The sequence below is a fragment of the Pezoporus occidentalis genome, unplaced genomic scaffold, assembly GCF_034315485.1.
Source record: "Pezoporus occidentalis ecotype Australia unplaced genomic scaffold, CSIRO_AGI_Poc_V1 ctg54, whole genome shotgun sequence".
Classification (NCBI taxonomy): domain Eukaryota; kingdom Metazoa; phylum Chordata; class Aves; order Psittaciformes; family Psittacidae; genus Pezoporus; species Pezoporus occidentalis.
Genome location: NW_026915877.1, coordinates 1,939,440 through 1,963,290, shown reverse-complemented (window position 1 = coordinate 1,963,290; position 23,851 = coordinate 1,939,440). Strand labels below are relative to the sequence as shown.

Here is a 23,851-nt window from a genome sequence, read left to right as displayed (position 1 = left end):
GGCAGAAATAACTTTGAGATTCTTTGCTCAAGTGTATAGGAAAAGTCCTTTAATTAAAACAACGCTCTGGTCAAGCCGACACTTCTTTTTTAATTGCAGCTTTCTGACACCCTGTAATTTATTTTATTTTAATTCATCAGGGTGTGTGAATGTTTCAGAGTGCCCCAAAGGAAACCGGGCCTGTCAAAAGATGCCGTGCTGCGTCACCACATAGCTGATGGCCAGGAGCCAGCTCTGTCAACACTTGGCTTTGTACTGTCCGGGGGAGAGAAGCTGATTCTTCAGCAGTGTCTAATCAGTTTAAAACAAATCTGGAAGATGTTACTAAAAGACAAGATGAGATCCAGGCCACAGCAGCCTCTGCATAGAAAGAAGTAAAGGATTTCGTTTGAGAACAAATTAAAGAGGTGGAAACAACACTTGACAGTTTCAACATGATTATAACTGTGAATAAGAAGGAGTGCCCTACTGGTTAGGAAATGGTACCTAAACTGGTTCCTAGACAAAGTACTTTCTTATGTCCCCTCTACTGTAACAACAGAGATACCAGGGAATTAGATCTCCCAGTGGACAATGGAAAATTTCTTTTAAGTTCACCAGATCCTGTCTTATTCTTGAAAAGAAACCAAAGACAACTAAGTTGGGAGAGTAAAGATGGCAAGAAATAGTTACCTAATAATCACAGGAGGTATATATATATAAAGGCAAATACCTACTTTCAATTTGTGGAACAGCTGGCACCTGAGTCCCTTGAAATATTTCAGAAACTAAATGTTTTCATATGCAACACAGCTACCAGGGAGCTCAACATTCATCTTTCCAGTGCATCATCTGGAAACCTCCTAAAAGATCTGGATCATACAGGTGAAATGCTGAAAATTTTCTTTGGGCTTTTTTTTTTTCTGGAAAACTCTATTTTTTTCTGACACTATATAGCAAAGGTTTGCCACAAAAGAATGAAGGTAGAAACACAAACCTCTCCTTCTGCGGGCACCTGACCTGGTCCACAGATCATTACCCCACATAGTATAAGTAAGGAATACACTTTCTTCTTACAGGATTTAGCTGCATGTGTCTTCTCATTACTTAGAACTGAAATGGAAATAGGAAAGTGGTAGAGGAGATCCTGACACCTTCTGTCACTCACTGCTACTGAGAAGCCTCTGCAGAGGTAAAAGAAGATGTGTCTCTGGGAGAGTCATGTGCTTGACCTAAAGTACAAACCAGAAAGTAATCCCTAACATTAATTTAAACCAGTCAGATAAGGAGTTTTATAAAACAGCTGTTACTGGGAAAAGGCAGAGGAGGAGGGGGGGAGGGAGGGGAAGGAGAGAAAAAAGAGAGGTTTAGAGCCATAGAAAATTCTTCTACCAACATGAAGGAAGCCTTCAGTTGCTGTTATGGGTTATGAACTAGAGGGAAGAAGTCAGGAAGGAGCAGAAATATGCTGCTTTTGTTGCCTTTCTCCCAGATGCTCAGTGGAAACAGTGATTTTCCAACATCTGCACCAGGACAGATAACCCCTCAGGAAACCAGGCAGCAGCATCTTCAAGAAATGCCACATCATCCTTTTTATTTTTTTCTCTCCTATCCAGCATGCTATAATTATGAAATTTGATTTATTTTCTTCTTATGAACAACAATTCCCAGTGAAAACAAAATGCTCTCCTTATTACAGAGACTTAGAGTACCAGGATGTATTCTTCTTTCTAATCATCTCAGCAAAAAAAAACACCTTTTCTCCACACTTCAGATATTTTACAATATTTTGTCCTTGCTGTCTGTCTTCCCTCAGAGAGCTCTTCCCTTATTTTCTTCACTTTGATTACTACCCATGTTACTGATGACATGGACATTGGCTCCAATGCATTAAAGGGAGTAGAGTTTATCCCTTGGCGTGTAGGGTTTCATCTATTAAATTTTCCGAACTTTATTTCAGTAAAGCCTGGTGAAATATTCTTTCACCTGTTGTGGGAATTAACCCAAGATCTGAGTTGAGAGAAATTCCCCTACCTCTCTGTAAAATACTGTAATTCATCTTTTTCACTTTACATGAAGATTTTTTTCATGGTCTGTGAAGCAGGTCAGGTTTCCTTAGATACTTTGTCAGTTGCTGAATGGGTAAGATACCATAAACACTAATTTGCAGTCTCCTGTAACTTACTGTATAAAAAAATACTGAAAGGTTACTATCCACGTCAGTAAAACCTTTAAATGGCTGCATGCTTAGCCAGCTTTGGTCACAGAGTCTTTGCTTTAGTCCTGCAGGAATCCTGACCTGACATCTCCCAAACAGTGTGGGCCACAGAGTTTGAGTGAGGTCCTGCATCACAGCTGGATATTTTGGATTCTTGAATTTTCCTTCTTCTATTGCCTGACATCACACATTGAAGTTATTTAACCAAACTCTACAGTCACTGGATCCAAACCTGTTCAGATTTTATGTATCAGCAGCTCTAAATACTGGTGTTCCAGAGCCCAGGTACATTTTTTTAAATTAGTACATGGCACTGTATCATACTTTAATAATTGCTTTTAGCCTCTTTCCATTGTTCATTCCTCCTTTCAAATGAGTAATTTCATTCCCTTCTCTTTTACTCTTTTCCCACTTCATTGTCTCAGCAACAGGAGTGGTCAGGACATGACCATTTGGAAGATCTGAAAGCTTCTGTTCTCATTTTCTCTACTCTGTTTCCCTCATCAAGGTTTCACATTGCTCGTCAAAATATTTTGACAGGGCTGGCATTCCCTTTGTTTGCTTTTGAACCTTGCCCATCCTGAGAGGTGCAGAATCTGTCCTTCCAGGTACAAAATACCCTCTAGCGGCACCTAAGCACTTTGTTTCAAGACAGAATTCAAACTGACTGTGGACCCCAAAAGATGCTGGAGCAGCTACAATGGAAGCTAGGAAACTGGCAAACATGACAGACCTTCCCTGGGAAATTCATAGGAGATCTCAGTGCTGCTCCTAGCAGAAGATTCCCATAACAAAACCTAACACCACAACTGACACTACAAACCTTATTCCTAAACTAAATTACAGCTCTAGCTGAGGGAGCAAGGAGTGAACAGACATAAGCTATGGTAAGAAAAACTTAGGCTGAAGGCTTGTCTCACCCTGTCTCAAAACAATCCTGTCAGAAACCATGAGGCAGTATAGCTGTGTTGCTTACCTTGGAAGAAACAGAGGGAATGCTACAAGCTCATCTGCTTCTCTCAGTTTGGACTACCACAACTTTCTCATCTTTGGGAGATGATCCCAAGCAGCCACTGAATTCTCCATGGTGAGGAGCATGGGCTGTTTTATACTACAGTTCTCAAGGTGGAAAACTGCCCTTCAGATAAGGACCTGAGTCTGTAGCCATCTTCAACCAGCACAAAGCATACAACTGCGCAAGAAACCTTTTCATAACCATGAGGAAAATGAGAGAAAAAAGCAACCCAAATTCTTAAACATATTCAGATTCAGCTGGAATTCGGACCAAGAGATAGACTGGCTTTTACTTATCCCTGAGGCACATTCACCCCTCTATATAATTAAGCTCTTGGGCTGTTTTGTTAGTGTTGAGAAGCAGGCTTTGCCAAAAGTCATCTGGCTTTCTCCCTTAAAACAGTGACAGGTTTTTTTTTCCCCTCCTTGCTAAAGAAACCTTTCAATTTCATTGCTTATGTGCTTTAGGTATAATTATTTTTTTTTTTTACCTTTCACAGTGTTATTTCCTACCCATAAAATTATACAAAAATGGTCATCAGTGAGCTTGCTGAAAAGACCAGCCACCATACACTGCAGAGAATAACCTTAATATTTATAAAAAAAAAATAAAGACCATACTTCTTTTAAAGATCTTGCTCTAAACAAACTGAATTATTCATGCATAGAATTGTAGAGCATTAGAACACCTGTTTTCAATCATGCATAATGTAAAATCACTCATTACCTCACAAGAGCCTCTACATCTCCAGCAATCAAATGGCATTGAAACAGCAAAACAGGTGCTTGGCAGGTGGATCCAAACAGATGTTGTGGGCTTGGTTGTCTTTTCTTGTACAGGTGTGGTGATCTTGTTTTCAACGGCATAATTGCTATTTGAATAGGTGATATTTAATTCTTACGTGCTTTAATATTTATTTTTTCATTCTTCAATTCCTTTTTCCACTTTGCAAAGGCACAGGCTCGAAGCAGCTTATGAGATGTGCGAAAGCTCCCAGCTGAAATACGAGGCAGAGTAACGTAACAGAAAGCACAGTTCTTCTCACCCAGGAATTCATCCTGACATGAATCCTCGCCTGTGAAACTTTGTCCCCTTTAGATAACCTGTGTAAAACCACTGCAGAGACTGCCAGACTCTCAACCAGGGACAGGGGTTCCCTTCCTGATGGATATTTGCACATCAGGTGTACGGAGATAGGACAAACCTTCATGGAAATAATTCAAACTGGGGAATGGAGAATATTTCTGCATGCTTTTCCAGGATTCAATGATGCATGATTCAAAGGTGTCTGAAAATGCCAGCAGCCCTATCACCCTGATGTTGTAAAGGAGCAATACTTTACAAACCTTGTCTCTGCTTCTGCCCAGACTCCTGCCTTTCATGTGGGCTCAATGGGAGAGTGACGCAGAGCAGTGGCCTTTGCTAAACCAGCCTGTGGATGTGGCACTTCGCAGAAGCTGCAGAAAGTGCTGCATCTGCAAGGAAAAAAAAAAAGAGAGAAAAAAAGAATAATAAACCCCCTGTTAAATTTACAGAAAATGAATCAGCAGTGGCCAAAAAGTACTTTGGTGCTTATAGCCTTCAAGCACTGATTACTGGTTGGCCAAAGCAGGCATGTTCCCACTCCTACTTCAGTTTTCAGCAACAAAGTGGAAAATCATTACAAACAGCTTTAAACTTGGCACCTTGTCTAGCTTCTCAACAGACTGGCCAAGGACTGACAAACTGTGGTGGCAGTTTATTGCTCTGACAAGTTACTTGCACCCAGGTTGTGTATGCTTCTCATGGCTTGCCATCTCAGGGACAGAGACATAGACATGGGGTGAAGTAACTCAAATCAGCATTTCACTCAGGTGGGTTAAGAGTAAAACAATTTTTCATGGTTAGTATATAGTGCTTCTAGGATGTAAACAGCTTGGTTTTGCACCAGGCTGTTGTCTATTATGGACAAGAGCAGTAGTTTTTGGAGAACAACGTGTCACCATGGGATTCTCCCTGATGGCACAGTGGTTTGCTCAGGGCTCATGTGCCCTTAAAGATATGCCCCAGCTCAGTGCAGAAGAAAATTGGTCTCTGGACTGAATCCAGAACATGGGCAGAGGAAAAGTGCTTTCCACAGATGAAGACTACCCTAGTTGATTCAGGGTGCCAGTGGACTTCTCTCTTGAGGCGAGGAAATTTAAAATCCATTTTTGGCCTAATTTTTGGATATCATAGCTCATTATTTACAAACAGCCAAATGGCAGGGTAAGAAAAACTAGGTTGTATAAACTGGGTAATATTAAGAAGAAGACAAACTATATACAACATAGTCCGTTTGCTTAGGTAACAAAATGGCAACTCCCTTACACCCATCACAAACGCTGTCAAACATCTCATGATATTCAGCTACATATAGGGAAACATTATTACAATTTTTATTTTCCTTTTGTTAATTTGAATGCATAAATAAGTAGATGGCGAGATTGTTAGTCAGAGTATCCATAGATCCTTGCTCTCCTCCCACTCTACCTGGCTGTGAAGGAGAGCAAAATGCAGCATGATATTGCTACTAGCAAGGTCCTCCCACAGATAGACTGATATGCTGGAAGGATATATACATATAAAATATGTGTGTGTGTGTATATATATATATGTAACATGCAAGAGATTATAATAGCAATATTCATGGAATATGGTCATCATCAGTTATTATTCCAAGATACAGAAAATACTTTGTATAACCATACTAATTCAATTATTTTACCTCTATATACCATAAAAATTAACTGTAATTTTCAGTGTCAGATGTCTCATTTTTCTTCGAGTATAAGCATCTCTCATTATTTCCAAGCAATAATGGTGAAAGAACATGGGAAATTAGTGGATTTATTCTGGATTTACCTCAATGAAATAGGTGCTCAGATGCCAAGGTAATAGGAACAGTTAATGAATCTGTCCTGAACCAAGTATGACAGAATTTAGATGACACAATTACCTTAACAAGTAGGATACTGAGACTGATAACTACACATAAATATGTACATGCATATATCTATATAGCTCATACTTACACAGACAAGAAGTACATCTAAGATTAATTTATGTAGCAATTAAAACAAGTAAAGAAAGACTGAGAAAAAAAATTCTAACAGTACACGATGGCTTACCTATCCAAGCTGAGCACATGCCTCTAAACAGAAACTCTTCCACAAATAGCAGGTACCTGTCACAAGCTCTGTGCACCCTCCTTCACACCAGTCCTTCATCCTTCGCCCAGGCTCCTTCTGTAGGGAGCACATGGAAAGGAGAACCCATTCACAGCTGAAAAGCTGAGTGAAGGCTTAGGCTCCAGAAAACCTCCCTTCAGAACATTTCCTTAGAGACTGTGAAATTCTGGGTCGGATATGTGTGATTTCTGATTTAACAGAAGTTACTTTAAATGGAAGAACAGCATAGAGAAACAAAGGAAGAGTTAGTGGATCCAGGGTAAGATTAAAGCTCAGCAAACACTTCCCAAATTCCATTTGACAATAATATCTGAACTTCTTTTTTTATCAGAAAATATAAACTCTTACATTTTACAGAACAGGTCCATCTCATCTGCTCCAGCACAACCTCAGCCTCAGCATCTACAGATGTCCCCCAGTGTTCCCCCTTTGACTGTCCATCCAGCCCCAGGTGCTGGAGCTCATTCTCATCCCAGGATGAGGTGTTGGGGATTTTTTTGAACATTTCCACAAAGGACTGTTTGATCTGGAGTGCTGCCTTCAGGAAAAGAAGCTGCTCTCGTTCTCCTTGTGAGAATGTTTGACCACATTTTGCTGCAGGATCTTTTCCTACCTCGTTGTCTCCATGACTGAGCTTCAAAGGATAGCACAATGCTCTTCCCTTTGACATCCCTTGCCAGCCACACCACTTGGCTTGTGATAGGTCTGTTTTTCTCAGCAATATCTTTCAGTTCATGCCTCATATTTAGTCTGTGTCTCAGCTGATCACAGAAATGGCATGGATTGGTCTCTCCAGGATGCTTCTGATCAATTTTCTTTTCACATGAAGCATGAATTATTAACAAGCAGCAGCCACTCAAAACCAACTCAATTCCAAAGTTTTCCACCATTTACAAAAAAATCTAAATAAATTAATAACTCCAACATTTTCCTCAATATTGCTAAGTGTGGGCTGTGTAAAATCAAGGTGAGGGGAACTCCTAAGATAAAGAACTTCTAAAACGTATTTAATTCACAGGCCAGTCACAGCTATTATGTGCCTAAGGAGAAACAATTAATTTAATATCACTGTGACACTGTTTATTAACCAATACAGTAGTCATATGGATCTTCTCAGAGAGATGTTACAAGGGGGTTATAAGGTATGTGAAAAAATAAAGTTTTTTTCCCAGGTGCAATGCACCATACACATCCCACTCGTCTGAGACATGCACCCAGAAGTTATAGACTCATACTAGAATCATAGAATGGTTTGGATTGGAAGGGACCTTACAGACCATCCACTTCCAATCCCCGTGCCACGGGCAGGGACACCTTCCACAGACCAGGTTGCTCAAAGCCCCATCCAACCTAGCCTTGAACACTGCCAGGGATGGGGCAGCCACAGCTTCTCTGGGCAACCTGTGTCAGTGCCTCAGCACCCTCATAATGAAGAACTTCATACTAATATCTAAATCTACCTTCTTTCAGTTTAAAGGCATTCCCCCAGCCCTACCACCCTTTTAAAAAGTCCCTCTCCAGATTTCTTGTAGGCCCCCTTGAGGTATTGAAGATTGCTATTTGTTCACTTAATATTGCCTCCGGAGCATGGTGGGCTGCACACTCATCCCTATAGTGTGAACAAAACTAGTAGCTTACAGGTATTTTTTTTGATTGTTGGTTTTGTTGTGGGTTTGGGTTTGTTTTTTTTTCATGAAATCAGGTTGTCGTGAGCCAGCAAGAAAAGATGAAATCACTGTTAGAAAATCCACAAGCTGGACTTAAATGGGAGATTTTCTCCTGATTTTAGGTACTGGGTACTGGGTGCTGTGGAGAGATCATATGGCAGCTGACAGAGGCTTAACACGCCTCCTGTGCATGCACAATTAGAAGGCTAGGAAATATGGCTGGATGGGGACTATTCTCCAAAAGCCTGTCGCACAAGGTATTGAGAAGTTGGCAACTTTAGTGCTTCTCTACCTTGTGCTCCTAGACTCCCAACACAATGCGCCAGGTTTGCGGTGGGAAAGATCAAACCCTGTGGCTGGATTTCACACTTTGCAGCAAAATTACTGTCACCCAAACCTTGCTTACAACACCTAAAATGAAATCTTCATTCAGTTTAAACATGCTTTAGTACTACAGAAATAGCTGAAATACAGTATACTTCTACTATAAAACAAAATTGCAAATCACCCAGTGTTGCGAAATTTAAGCAGGCCTGCGGTATCCTGGGGTTGATTTTCTACATTTGCATGGGCTTTGCACCCTCTGACTGCAGTGGAGTGACTCCTGCTTTTCCCCTATACCAGCATGGGGAGCCCCAAGTCCCCCTGTGAACACTGAAACTAGGCATTGGAAATAGTTATTCCAGCTCTTTTAGGTACACACTGATAGGTTTGTCCAGACATGTGTGCGTATACACACACACACACAAACACACACTCTCTCCTATATATTTATATTAAATATATATTAATTATACATGTATTTACATAAATGGGAATGAAGCATTAAGTACCCCACTGGGTGCAAACCCTGCAGACCAAGCTGCATGCAAGTGCAGACTCCCTTGATTTTCACCCAATGGCAGCAGGGCTGGGGCTGCTGGCGGCTCATGGCGCGGGGCCGCCCCAGCAGCTCTTCTTTCAGCCCGACAGCTGCGGATCCCAGGTGGTCTGACATTTGAGATAGGGGCTCCGGGTAAGATTGAAGGTGTTTTAGGAGAGAAGGAGGCTGCGAATAACACCGAGCCCTCATCCAGATGGAATCATTCACAGAACAACCTGAGATACTCTTTTACTGTCCATATGTCTCCCAGGTCTCCAAAGGCCATACTCCACTGATTTATTAGAAATCTGTTTTTTCCAGCATTAGTTCTTTCCAAAACAGAGTATAATGTGAGATTTACTATCATCTGAAACACTCCTTTTTAAAAATCAGTTTTTCGCATAAGATAGTCTTCAGAAATGCTTCAGTAAACATCAGATTAAAAGTATTTTGGTGTGGGAGTCCCCTCTTCATGTAGCCTTTAAACAAGTTTCTTTCTGACACATTGAGTGACAAAACATTTTATAGGGCATTTCTCAGATGAGTAAATGATTGAAGCCATGATACCAGTAGAATAAAAGCCACCAGATACAACTATGTTAACAGTCTGCCTTACGCTTATTTCTTCCTTTGTATATTAGCCTGAAAGAATTATTTTATTGTTTTAGCACTGCAAACAGTTGTTATTAGTGTATCTTATTTATAGTCAGTTCTTTGAGGCACTATAGTAATATAGAAAAATATCAGTTATTTCATCACACTGGTGAATTTAATGAACCTGAAGGTGTGTGTTATTTTAGCACTTGCTATAGCTCCTGTGAAAACCCAATGGTGCTAAAATCTGTAAACCTGTCACTGCTTAAGTAATAACCTTGTTAAAAGCATCTTCATTTAACTTATTTCAGCTTTTGCAGAATGCAGGTTTTATTTTATCAGTGTAGGGAATAGGTGTTTCCAACCAAACCACTTATTGTAAATATAGTTAATTGTAGTTCATTAATTTATTCTCAGTGTTATTGCTTTTATTTTAACACTTAATTTAAATTAAGCATTGTCTAGAATTGAGTTCCCATTTTCTATTTTTTTAAAAAAACTCCTAATTTATATAAAATATCTTTGGTTAGAACAGTAAATTTTATCCTGCAATATGGAAAATGCTCTTTGCATTCATTAATATCCCTTTATGCTGCAAGAAATGAGCTTTCTTCCTTAACAGTAGACAGGAAAACAAAATGAGGGTTTTTTTTAAATCTTAGCACTGTGAAATAGGGCTTCTTTAGTTCATTTAAAAATATAGAAAAAAATGAGATATTGGTGGCATGTGTTCCAAATTATCAATTGATCCCTGCATGTGTACATCTACAATTATTGAAATTCTGGCAATACAAAAAATGGGAACTCCCTGCTATTTAGCACCATTCAGCAAAAAGAAGTACCTGGTTCCTAACAAATTCTTACAAGGTGGGCAATTATCCATCTATTAAATACTTTCTTCTTTGGGACCTGCTATGCCACCCAGTGCTATATGGCAGACACAACGCATCTCAGGGATAAAGTCCACAGACACTCTTGCTGACCATCAATACAGGTCCCTGTTCCTGAAGGCAGAGAGACCCAAATGTGGGGGATGTTTTGAAATAATTATCAGAATTAGCTATCCAGGATGCTTCTATTAGGTTAGCATTTCATTGGGGGTTTATTTATCCCTCACAAGTCCATAATTTAATCCTTTTTCTCAATGTGGTTCTGTTTCAGTGTTTATTGATCCATGCTCCAGTGTAGGACCACAACTAATATAAATCAGAGCACCATCATCAAAGGGGGTGCACCATCCCTGATGTTCACTAGGCACAAAGCTGACCTTTGCTATTTAATCACTCCTATCATCAGAAGTTTCTGGCCCAATCAAACTTGATTTTAGTTTACAAACAAGTAAAAAATGCTTGTAAATTTCATCTTTTTTTCCTGGTTTTGGTTCCAAGACCCTAAGCGGGGAGAGTGGCAGTGCATTGCTTCTTGAGTGGTAGTAGTACCTCTGGTTGGGTCCCTCACAGCCAACAATAGTGATGCTGTATGAGTTATGCCATACTTGGATGTTAGGAAGCAAAGATGGGTGAGAATGGTCAGTGTGCAAGCTCTGAGATAGGAATGAAGAACAGAAGCGGGACTGAAAGCATCAGCATCCCTCAATGCCTTTATGAGCATCTCAAAGCCAAGATGTGAGCATATAGATCTGCTGTTGAACTGGGGAAAAACAGCAAAGCAGATCAAAGAGGTGAGGAGTAGGAGAAGGAAAGACGCACTGCCTACGTGCTGTTTCTACTCTACAGCAGCTTCACTTCACAAAAGAATAGATCTTTGACAGACCAAAAGAGTGTAAACATTTCTTAAGAGTTATGGCCAGAGAAGGAGGAGGGGAGCCAAGCTATCAGCTCCTGTACCTGACTATAGGATCAGGATTTAGGACAGAAGTTAGGATGCTTCAAATCCCAAAATCTGCAGTATGTCTTCAGGATCTGAGAAACCAGACTAAGTAACTGAAAAGGAATCCAGTTGTTTAAGCTAAGGCTGAGATTGTGTTTATGTTTGTTTTGCTTGTAATGTTTTTGATAATTACCAACTATGATTTGGATATAAAAGTAAATCCTCTATAAATGCATGCATTATTTTGGAGCAGTTTATGAGCTTGGACCTGGTAGCTCCACTGCCTCAGAGCCATGGGTTCATGAACCCATTGTGGTTGGAGTCAGCATCAGCATGCCTCTGGAGCTCCTGCCTAACTCTGTTTCATCCTTGCATAAATGTGTTTGTGAAACTGGATTATGAGGTCTTACTTGTACTGGACTTAGCTGTATGTGCTGTTAAAAGGAACCTTGAGCCTTTTCTGCCCCAAGATCAGAAAACCTTCCTGAACCAAACATCTGGCCTGCTTTCAGAAACCCTGCTATTTCTCCTGACATGGTATGATACTGCAATCCATGCAGAAAAAAGAAAAGACAAACTTAACACCTACAATGTATACCCAGCACTGATGAGACAGAACTGAATACAGCTGTTGGAGTGAGGATGGAGAAAAGCAATGCTGGCATCACCATTCTTTTGAACCCTGCAAAACAGGGCAGTCCAGCCGCAAAGCTGGGGAAGGGAACTCACCTTTCTGTGGAAACCAGCATAAACCAGCCCAGTGATGGGTTTCATACACATTTATACTGTATTGACTTTAGCTGGTTTATAACTAAAGCTATGGCTATTTATCCACAGTATTGTGAGACAGAATAGTTCCAGGTAGGGTTTCACATTAATGATCTTTTCTTTTTATAATGTAAAGCCAGCACAACATAGTTCTGTATCTATTGCTAGTACCAAACTGGAGTTAAGTCAATATTATGTTTATGGCTGTAATGATAAAAAATATAAAATAAAATTTAAAATTATTAAGCAGAAAATTTTTAATTTAATAAGATTTTTTGTTAAGCCAGTGTACATTTATCCCTTACACTGACACAACTGTAACAGCAATTTGACCCACATAAATTTTTGTTTCTTAAGTTATATTATTACAGACCAATTACACATTCTTTAAAGAAACATTATTAATTATTGAAACATTAAAAAGCTGAAGTCATTGTTTTTGTGCACTTAGCATAGCTTTTAAGACAGATTATAGAGAGAGAATCTTTCAGTAGATAGTCTTAAAATATTCAACAGTGCTAGAACAATTTAATGAAATTCACATTTATTTCAAGGATTTTTTTAATTAAATCTATTGGTTGTTGGTATCCGTAAACCCTTAAGAATAAACACCTGCAGTGTTTTATTATGTAAAAAGGTAGTTTAATTGCATCATATTTATCACAGACAAATCAAGCCCTATTCAGAAGATAATAATGACACAGTAATTGGACCAGTAATTGGTTCAGGATGATTCAATATTGTACTAATAATCATAAATACTACTGTCTCCTGCTTTGGTACAAGGCTGACACTATATTATAGATTGGGTATGGTGCAATAAATATTTGTGAACTGGGCCTCGTAATGCCTAGGTCTTTAGTTCAACTGTATCAGTAAATAAGAGGTATCAAATAATGTGTCCTACATGACCAATCATTCCTAACAGGTGATGCAGGGAATGTTGTGCTTTTTCCACTTCTAGAAATGGCTGGAAGAAGCAACAATTCTTTTGGCTCCTTGCATTAAGCATTGCTATTTGCCTCAGAGATGTTTGAGTAGCGACTGTACTTGTCGCTGGGGGTGGTGAAGCTGCTGTGCTTGGAGCTGAAGTAGCTGCACTGACTGTTGCTTTGCCCTCAGATCCGCCGACATTCTTTTCCTTTTGAAGGTGCTGGATAGTGTTGAACAAGGCCCTGTAAGCATAGGCCAAGCCCCAGCACGTCGCCATGATTTGTCCATCTCTGGTATGGCCAGAATGACCACACACCTCATTTAAGTGTTTTACTAATTCTTCTGGATTTTGTAGTTGTTCGGTAGTGAAATTCCAAAGTACTGGAGGGGCCCACTGACCTAGATACTTGCCCATACTGTCCCACACACCCTGCCACTCATGGCTGTCCAGCCTCAGGGAAAATCTCTTGGTCCTCCTACATCGTCGTTTGACCCCAGACAAGACCCAAACCTGACTCTGCTTAACTCTTGAAATCAGTCGTGGGCAAAACACACTCTGTATGCGTGCCAACATGGTGATCCCCATCACGATCAGCAAACAGGTCTCAACAGCATTAAAAGGCCATTCAAAAACTTCAAAACTCTCAAATGTAAATGGTCTGGGGGGAGGACTGGGAGGGTAAAAGGATGTCTCCTTCACAGGTTGAGCACCTGAGAAGGAGAAAAAAGATGTGTAATTGCTAAGCACTTCTATTATATACCTCCCAAAGTATAAAGGTGGTGACCACACTGGGAAAATAAGCCAGATCAGTTTCATGATTCTATTATATTACAAGTCATTACCATAAAGTACAAAGAGACAAGAACCTTAGCTCAAGCCCCACACTTGAAAAACACTAATACAGCAAATACCGGATGGAAGTAAGATACGATATACTGAAACTGTGAGATCAAGAGGAACAACCTTGAGAGCCAATAAATCAGCATTGTGACGAGTGACCATTAATCCAGTCAGATCTGTTGTTATCTCAACCCCTCGTGCCCCATGTTGGGCGCCAAAAGAACTGTTGTGGTTTAAACCCTAGTCAGACAGCTTGTTCACTCACTCCCTGTGAGTGGGGCTGGGCTGAGAGCAATTGAGGTCCCCTCCCCTGGGGCTCTCCCCTTCCCCGCTCCCATGAGGGATGGTGAGGAGGATCGAAAGAGTGCAACTCCTACGGGTTGAGACAAGAACAGTCCAGCAACCAATGTACAACACAAATCACCACCACTACCACCAATGACAACAATGATAAGAGAAAACAACAAGGGAAGAGAATACAATACCACCAGCCAAGAAACGAGTCCCACACAGCAGCCCGTGTCCTTCTGGGTGACTCCCAGTTACCCCCCACCCTGGGCATGACGTGCTGTGGTATGGAATACCTCTTTGGCTAGCCTGGGTCAGGTGTCCTGTCTCTGCTTCCTCCCGGCTTCCCCTCCTCCCTGGCAGAGCATGAGCCTCACAAAGTCCTTGGTCAGGGTAAACATCACTTAGCAACAACCAAAAACATCGGTGTCACCAGCACTGCTCCCAGGCTGGAAGTCAAAACACAGCACTGCACCAGCTACCACGAAGGAGGAACATGACTGCTACTGCTGAACCCAGAGCACTACTCAAATAAACTTGGTCACACTCAGAGTCAGTTGTAAAGTAGATCCATTTGGTGTAAATCTTGCTTTCTTTGACTTTCTGACTTTCTGTTGATTTTTTTTTTTTTTTTGCATTCCTCACAATGGGAGAAAGGGAATAATTCAAAGAGGCCAAATGTGCAAAAAATGCCAAGCGTCTAACCTCAAAGGAGAAGAAGGGTGGCTAAAGAAACCCAAAACTGGTCACCCCAAACTCCACAGCAAGTCAGGGAATACACGTACTGTGGTTTGTCCCTGGTGAGTCATGCACCTTTTGCACTAGCTACTGATGAGCCCCCATGGGTGACCAGACTCCAGCAGACCCCTAGCATCTCCTGGGCTTATGTTCCCCACAGAATTCAATACTGCTATTGCTTTCTTTAACTGTATCTTTTTCATGCCTTTCCAATATTTTCTGTTTGGCAGGTCCACAGAACTACTATCTGAAATCAGGCATTCACATTGCTCCCTGCCTCCTCCACTGCGGGGGTCTTTCTGCAGCATCTCAGGAAGCCACACTATTTTGAATCGGAATGGTTTTCTTTCATAGAAATCATGTTCTTTTTTGCTAAGGAAAATACCTTGTGAAAATAATCATGATAAAAAGACCTCTATTGGTTCCTTTTTATTACCAAATGTGACACATCAGCACTTAGGTCTGAACTTCCTAAACACAGGTAGCCACAAACAGTAGTGATTAGGTTCAATCTTAGGCATGTAAAAAGAGATGTCAGATTTCCAAAGGCACTAGAACTTCACTGGATTTCATCTGAATCTTTGACCAACACTTTCCAGACTGCCCTGATGTGATTCGAACACCTGCTTAGTTTTATGCTATAGTGACTTTCTTATCATGTTAATAAAAGCCTTACAAATCACAATTGCCCAAAATAAATAGCATACCGGTACCCAATTGTAATCTACTTTTTGCTCTGTTTTTACTTGTATGTATAATATACCATTTATTATCTTAACTTTGAGGGGGGTAGGAGGAGGAATCTAATCAAGCAAACACAATAGCATTATGGCAAAATGTAGATGGTAGGAGGTTGCAGTCCTGCAGCCAGTGGCTTGTTTACCGTGGGTTGATACAGTATAACATGGCGCATAAAACCACTCACATGCCATTTAATGATAACTGTGAAAATCGTGCCTGTCACCACTGCATTCAGCAGACACTTGGCGGACCTGCGGCACTGTTACTTCACCAGTGCTATGGTCTTTCAGAGAGAGCCAAAAGCGAGTGGAGCCTCATTATCCTAGAAACAATGATCGTTATTCACTAGCCAGAGAAACTTGCCATTCATCGGTGCATTATACAGCATAGAATTGGAATAGAGATAACATATCCCCTCTGTTACGAGAACAAAAGCTCATGGTCTATGCTCCTGCCTTGGAATAATGCCCTCCGCAGCCTAAACTAATGCATTTGTAAGCAGTTACCTCTTTTCCTTTAATTGCCTTGTACTGGAGGGATGGCACAGTAAGGACCAGGTAACAAGATAAGATGGACAGTATGATGCTGAACTGCTGTCGCTCTAGCAGATATAAGAATGTTGCCTGGCTCCAGTTCTCCTTGATGCAGAAACCCACTTTCTGACACTTCCATTCCAAAACAGTACCTGAAGGATGGAGGAAAGGAGCGAGATGAGGAATGCAGACAGCTGAAGAGACAACTCATATTGCAGAAGGTACATAGGGAACCTTTTAAGACTATGTAGTGGAGCAGCCATAGTGTAGGCACTAAGGCTGAAAGCAATCTGTACAAATGAAATGCCATAGCAGAATGGCACCAGGGGAACAGTTCACTCATAATGGAGTCAAAGTAATGGAGCCCAAACACACGAGTTATGCACTTGTCCTGCAACAGTGACTGCTGTGAAAAGGCCTAAAACTCTGAACCATCCTTTTCTAAATTTTTCCCCTTGATGCCCCATCCCCAAGCCTTTTTTTTTTCCTTTTTCACTTTGCCTGAGTCTTACCTTAGCGTCGTGCAGGGAGGAGGGAAAGGTGAGAAGACAGGAGAGCTATCACTGTGCACAGCCAGGCAGGCAGGCAGCAGAGGTAGATGAACAGAATGTGTTGAAAGCATCATGATCCAGCGCCAGGAAATAACAGTTAGCATATCCCTGAATGACATTTACAGGAAACCTATGTTTCCTTTTCAGGGCCATAAGCTTCAACAAACTGGTGTGTTCAGTCAGCCCTTCCCCATGTACAGTATGGATGCCACAATTTTCTCAGCATATGCTCAGCTGCGTCCTTCTGATGGCATCCATGTTGGCGCTTTTCCATCTATAGGCATGGAGGGATGTCTTCATCTTCTGCAGGAGTCTGGGGCTACTGCCAAAGGCAGGGATCCAAGCACCGCAGGCAAGGAAAGTGGATCATTTTGGTTCCTGAATAAGGATTAGGCTTTGCAACACCTGAGCAGTGAAAATCCTGCAGAGCCTTCATGGCCGGAGCCAGGAAATGCCGCAGTTCTACTGAATATTGCTGAGTGGAGTCCTGTTTAACCAAGGTGAATGTTTGCTGCAGAGCAAATTCGGGAAATTTAGGAAACAAATGACAAATAGGCAGCCACATGTAATGTCTGTATAAAGCCCTCAATGTTTTTGGCTGCAATGCTTTCTCAACATGTAATAGATAAAACTTTCATTATCTTAACTCACTTTCAGCTCTCACCTAAGGAAGAGACCACACTGTCTGTGCCTTTAATCCAAGAACTGGTTTACCTATGTGAATAAGTCATCCCTTTTCATCTTTTGTTATATGCTACTGAAAAGCCCAATTATACACCCTCCTAAGTAACAATACCAGTCAAATCCCTTTTTTATTTCCTTCTTTATTTTTAATCACAAACAGTAAAGAAAAAAATAAAAATAAAAATTGCTCTATTTTTCTCCCAGAGCTTATCTGCCTCTTGTCTTTTCACAGCATGGGCCAAAATGTACTCTTCTTTCTCGAGAAAGGAGGTTTTCACTGAAGTAAACAGGATACCCAGAATTAAGGACAGGATTTTGTCTACACACTATTTTATCCAGTGCACTTTATCATTTCTAATACACTTAGGAGAGGAGAAAGGGATTTATTTAGATATTAAATGGCCTTAGAAATCATTCTCAACAAGAAATAAAAAATTCCTTTTACATAAAATCACATTATAGAGTAACCGTTCAAGTTAATTTAAGGAGAACAGTTAAAAATAAAAGCCAAGTCACAGCCATACACAAACTTGCATCTCTCCTGCTTGAGAAAGAAAAGCTGAAATATTTCCTCTCCTCCTTTCTGATCAGCTTGTTTTACTGAAGCAAGAAGGTAATCGTATTGATTAGCAGTGCATAAAAGCCAGGCATACACAAAGCAGCAAGAGGTGATATAGATGTGAGTTAAAAGCATTTTTATGGCTCTGCACCTGAACAGGAAAAATCTTCTTATCTCGGCCACAGGAAAGAAGTTGTCTCCTACTTCTGAGCCACTCTTTTTCTCCTTCTTCAAACACATGCCTTTCCCAAAGAAATGATGACAACACGTAGCTAATTAACAGCAAAGAATAATTGAACTATGGCAATAACTATCTACCTTTAAATCAAAGGAAGAAGGCAACCAATACTAAAATTTAATCTGTCCTCTGGGGCTGAAGACAGCTTACAGGTTCAAGTCAGATAGCAAATGTAGCTAAATGGCAGTCAGAAAAGATCATGTGACTGGGGGCTAAAAACTAATTAATCTCCATAAAGCTGTAAGTGAGGTAGGTAAGATGACTTGAAATCTGATTACATTATTGCATTTAAGGAGGGAAAATGCAGCATGTATTTTTCATGCTGATTTTAACCACCTGAGCCCTTAATGACATTTTGTACCTTGAAAGAAAACTCATATTTCATTTATATTTAAAAAGATCTACAAAGATGTTATTGTCATCTGTACAGAAATTACAAATTCAGCCTAAATAATGCTGCTATGAATCACAGAGTGCATCTCTAAACTTTTTTTCCAGTGTAAGTCAGAAGAAGATTCCATATAACTATGGGAAACATTAAGCCAAACATATAACAAAAGCAGAAATAAATTTTAAATAAAGAATAATTTTACTATATACTGCAATTCAGGAAGAAAAGAAGAGCCTGCATTCTAACTGACTGCTAAAGATGCATATGCTTTATGCCTCTGATTTGTAAACAACCTCCAACGTTAAATTTTGAATTAGTGGGAACAGAGCATTGTTTATGATTTCTATTATTTATAAATGGCTACAAAGCAAAGAACAAACAAACAATCAAAAAATCCAGGCAGACAGGAGATCTCAATTCAATGAATCTCATCAAAATATGCACAGAATAGACCCACTTAAACTTAATACTTTTTTATTGTGAAGGACGTATGTTAGTATAGAAAGGAAAAAAGAGAAAACAGAAAACTGCAACCACATACCAAGCTGAAACAAACCCTGAAGTTGAATTTTTAGGCTTCAGTCATGGCTATGGGATGTTGTGCCTATTATCTGCTTCTTGTGTAACAGCATCCATGGAAATATTGCAGAGTGGAAAACACTGCAGACACAAAAAAAAAACAAAACCACAAAAAAAAAAAAACAGAGGTGTTATCAGAGTCAATTATGTGTTTCTGAGATTCGTTATCAGCAGCACCTGCTAACCACCAGTGCACTGCAACTGCCTGCTTGTGCAGGGGACTGAGACAGGGACAGCTTTATGTGATAAAAAAGTGTACTTTTAAAATGTTCGTAATATACTTGATATATACTGCTATACAAGTATGTAGCGGCAATAAATAAACAGCATTTAAGTTAACAAGCGTACATTTATAGGCATAATAATGGCATTTTGCACTTCTGCAACACCTTTGATCCCAGAATTTCTGACTCCTTTGCAAGGATTAATTAATTAAGCTTCAACACGCCCTTACACCAGATGTTATTAAAATACTTTTTTATGGCTTACAAATTCTATGAAAGACATGCTTGTATTTCATGTCTTATTGTGCCTCCTATCCAGAGCAATTACTTGGCTGTGTGGTGGGTGGGAAATGATGGTGGGGTCCTCCTGTGTGTTTGGGCTGAGAGATTCCCTTGCAGCTTTTAGCCTCTCACTGCTGATCAGGAAATTTGGGGATTCACGTCTGCCCTTTCCCTTGAGCAGCCTTTCCATTGAGCAGCTCCCTTGCCTGTATTGCTCCTGAAGTCTCAGCCTCAGCCTTTACTTCTTTACCTCCTGCGTTGCTTTTTGCTGAGTGATCTTCCTGAAATGCCCAGGGATTTCTCAATTTTGCTAGTTAGACTTAGGAAGACATTTTTCCCACATGGTGAAACTGCTATGTGGCTGTAAAATGCCCTCCCTCCCCACTTCTCCATTTCCCTGCTTTTTCTGTCAGGAATGAAGTCATTACACTTCTTACATCTTTGTTCCTGGTTTTGCCAGAATCCAACATAAATTACGGTTCAAATCTGGCTTGTAAGTGATTTAAGGTAGAGCAACTTGGCAGTAAAACTTGCAGGATGAGAGCCTGTGTTCGTAAAGTCTGGCACAGATGGATGCACCTCCTTGCATGAACCCTAAGCCCCTATGGGAAAAGACAGTTACATGTGAATTTGCTCTGAACCCTAATCCTCTTCTTATCACGTTTATCTAGAGCTGGCTATGCATCCTTCCCTAGACTGTGACTAGAAGAAAAGTCCCACATGAAGCAAAGTTTGGACCTATAACTTATTAGACTTGGGAGAAGCCACACAGATGCTTGAATTAAGGATTTCATTACTGTTGGTCAGTTTCTAAACCATTCTGTTTCCTCCTGATTCCAGAATGCTGGTGAATGAGGATGTTAATTTAAATCTCTTTTTCTACCTTTTTCTATTTTTATTTTTTTTTTTTTGCTGAATCTTACTGAATTACCTTATTATTTACTGAAACTGGTTGTTAATGCTGGCCATTGGTCAAACAAAACTGGGCCTATTAATTCAATTACTGGACCATAAACTGCACAAATCCATGGATAACCTCACTTCATGCACATCACCTTCTAGAAAACTAATAAATGCCACCAATATATGCCAACCAACACCTTAGGTCGCTCTTCTCTTGGCCTATATATATATAATGTACCCTGAAAACTAAAATACTTTCTCCAAAGCTGTCCAGATCACTAATTTTTCAGCAGTAACAAGGCTTTTAAGGACAGGGACTCAGAAAGGTAGCATGGATGGGCTTGAAACTTTCAGTAAGTTTACCCTTAAGCATCAGTGACAACACTCAGTTGTGCACTATGGGTATCCAAATTTCTAAAAGCAGCAGGACATGGACCTTTTTGAGACCTACCAACCACAAATGTTGTGGTGAACAAAATAACCCACTATGATAATAATAAGAGGGACAAGGTTTATGGGCTGTGGCCATGGGTGGTTTGATGACACACATACACAGCTATCCACAACTATTATTGTGATACTGACAAAGTTCTAGACTTTCACCAAGCAGATAGCTTTTGACATCCCCTTACCAATGTAATTTTTTCTCACGGTGGTCAGCACAGTCTCAGAGTTTACTTTATCTGAACTACCTTCTTGCTGCTATAATAATGGCTCACCAGAAACCAATTTTAGGTTTCCTGTATTATCCTCCAGACATTGAGTACGAACCACGTCACAACTCGTACTTTTAACAGATGTGCTGTTGCTCTCAGTAGCTGCAGCGCTCCTTTAGACTCAGTATTTCCTTTGTAGCTGTGCTCTCTTATTCAGGCCATAAAGAGAAACTGTCTGACCAGTGGTCATACATAACTCAGTTTCAAAGCATGGTTTTGTTTTGCTTTTCTATAGTGCTGTGCCATAACGTTTTGTCGCACGGGGTCTCATGCCAGCTACTCTCGGGAAATTTGCTGCTGACAAGAACTGAGCAGAGCCTGTTCCTTTAAAAAGTACTTTGTGGATTTCTTTTTTGAGGAAATAAGTTTGTTCCTTTTTCGGTGGAAGGAGAGGGAATCCCCAGGCCAAACTTCAGATTCCTGACATAATTTTCCACCTACTCAACTGCAGTTTTTTCCCAGTACATGCACGTTCCCACACAGTTTGCGGACTTTGCAGCTTCCATGTGCCTACAGAGAGCGGCACACCCTGGAGAACAGGAAAGACGAAACCTACCACAAAAGTGTGTTTTACCTATTTGAAGGGAATACTTTAAAAATAAAGTATGATCTTACCGTTTTCAGGTCACTTAGATAATGTAGCTGAGGCCAGCTGGGCTGAAAAAGTGTTTGTACCATACGGATGTTGATATCACAGCTCTGTGTATTTAAATATTTAGCTACACTAAGGTGTTGTACAACCAAAATACCTTGACTTGATTTGGCTTGCATCTGAAATGATGTCATTTAAGATGCCAAGAAGTAACTTTCTTATTTTTACCTTATCTCTTCTCATAAATCTACAATTTCTAGTCAAAAGTTTTAAAGCATCTAAAAATTAGTTATTTTTTTTTCCATAGAAAGATAATATTGCAATCAAAGGGCTTGCTCTTGGACTGCATAGTCCTCGGTTTTATATACTTGAGGCAAAATATGAGATACAAATCTATCTGAACAGTCTTTAATAAGAAAGATGGTAAGTAAATTCTGGTTTAATATAAAAACCAATTCAACTATTAATCATGATTACAAATAATTCTTGATGTGGCATGATATCATTTAATTTAAAAAAACAAAACAAAACAAAAAAACAGAGGAAGTGACAGCATACATTTTTTTTAAACGGTGCCATGTAATAATATCATGCAAAGAAAGCCTTTCTAACCTATTCTGTGTACAGGTCATAAATTACCAATCAGACATGTAGATACCATTTAATATTTTAAAGTCTTGTTTCATATATTCTTTTTCCTTGTTCATGCTTTGTCTTAACAAATACACTTGGCCATAATGAAAATAAACCTGCTGAAGTCTCTGTGGCCTGAGACAAGCTATAACACATTTCTGCACCACGGGGTGGGCTCATGGGATACCTACTGAGAAAATGCATCCCCTTTGCGCATGCCCAGACTATTAAAATGAATTGACATGTTAATGCTGACAGGAAAAGAGCACAAGAGAGCTTGCTAAATTACTGCTCAGTCAGGCACTAGGAATTCCTGAGTGGCTAACTCCTGAGCAAAACCTGCAGCAAGGAGATGGGGAAGAAAGGGAGGGGGGAAGAGAAGAGGGTGAAAAAAGAAACTTTATTGTCAAATGCACCAAAACAAACAAACAAACACTAAGGGGTTGTCACGTTAGTAATGCACCTACTCATAAATCATATGGATTTTAATCATACCTGCCACCTCAGCCTGCTTCTCCCCTGAGAAATTGTTTTCTTTTTGCTCCCTCCTTCACTCGCTTTCAATTATCTGGAAGCTGTTTCTCCTGTTTATTTATTTATCTAAAGTTCACGTACAGTATGCATGCACAAATTTCCTCTGGGGGACTGAGAATAGGGAGATCATACAAGGATGCGGTGGAGCGTAGCAGCTAACATCTCAGATGAATGTACTCAGTCTCAGAAAACCTGCTTTGGACCACGGTGACAAGAGAAGGGGAGGACAGAAAGTAATTAGTGTGTGTACAATGATGGATTATGGCTTAATATTCAGGCATTTCACCTTTTGACTGTTATAGGTAGGCCCATAAGATGACAAACAAAGTCCACATTCTTGTCAATGAGAATTAAAAAAAAAAAAAAAGAAAAGAAGCGGGGGAGGTAAGGGAGTGAGGGGAGACCAGCAAGGTTTTCAGATTTTCATACTTTTAGCCATGTTCTCTGTTCAGTGTGTAACTTGTCATCAGTTGAGCTGCATTTCAGACCTATTATAGTTTGGAATGCCACATACATGCATAAACACAACTAGGAGAAACCTGAGGGACAGCTGCTTAGCAAATTTCTGACAAGCTGGCATAATATTGTTTTTATGTCTCACAGCTTCTATATGTAACTTTAGCACTAAAGAAGAACTCACTCTCTCAAATTTTAAGGAGAGAGTGAACTGCCAGTGACCTTTTCTCAGCTCTGGGAGGTGAAAGTGTCGCACAGATCCATCATGACATGAAGATCTTATAGACAACTTT

At 40.1% G+C, this 23,851-nt stretch overlaps 1 long non-coding RNA gene across 1 annotated transcript; it reads right to left on the bottom strand.

The window, feature by feature from the left end:
- Positions 1 to 270: 270 nt before the first annotated feature.
- Positions 271 to 5,170, bottom strand: LOC134173585 (uncharacterized). The gene is made up of 5 exons (XR_009968305.1): positions 4,898 to 5,170; positions 4,559 to 4,687; positions 3,939 to 4,209; positions 3,174 to 3,402; positions 271 to 360 (listed from the first exon to the last, which is right to left on the bottom strand). It is a non-coding gene; the product is annotated as an uncharacterized LOC134173585 (long non-coding RNA).
- Positions 5,171 to 23,851: the final 18,681 nt, after the last annotated feature.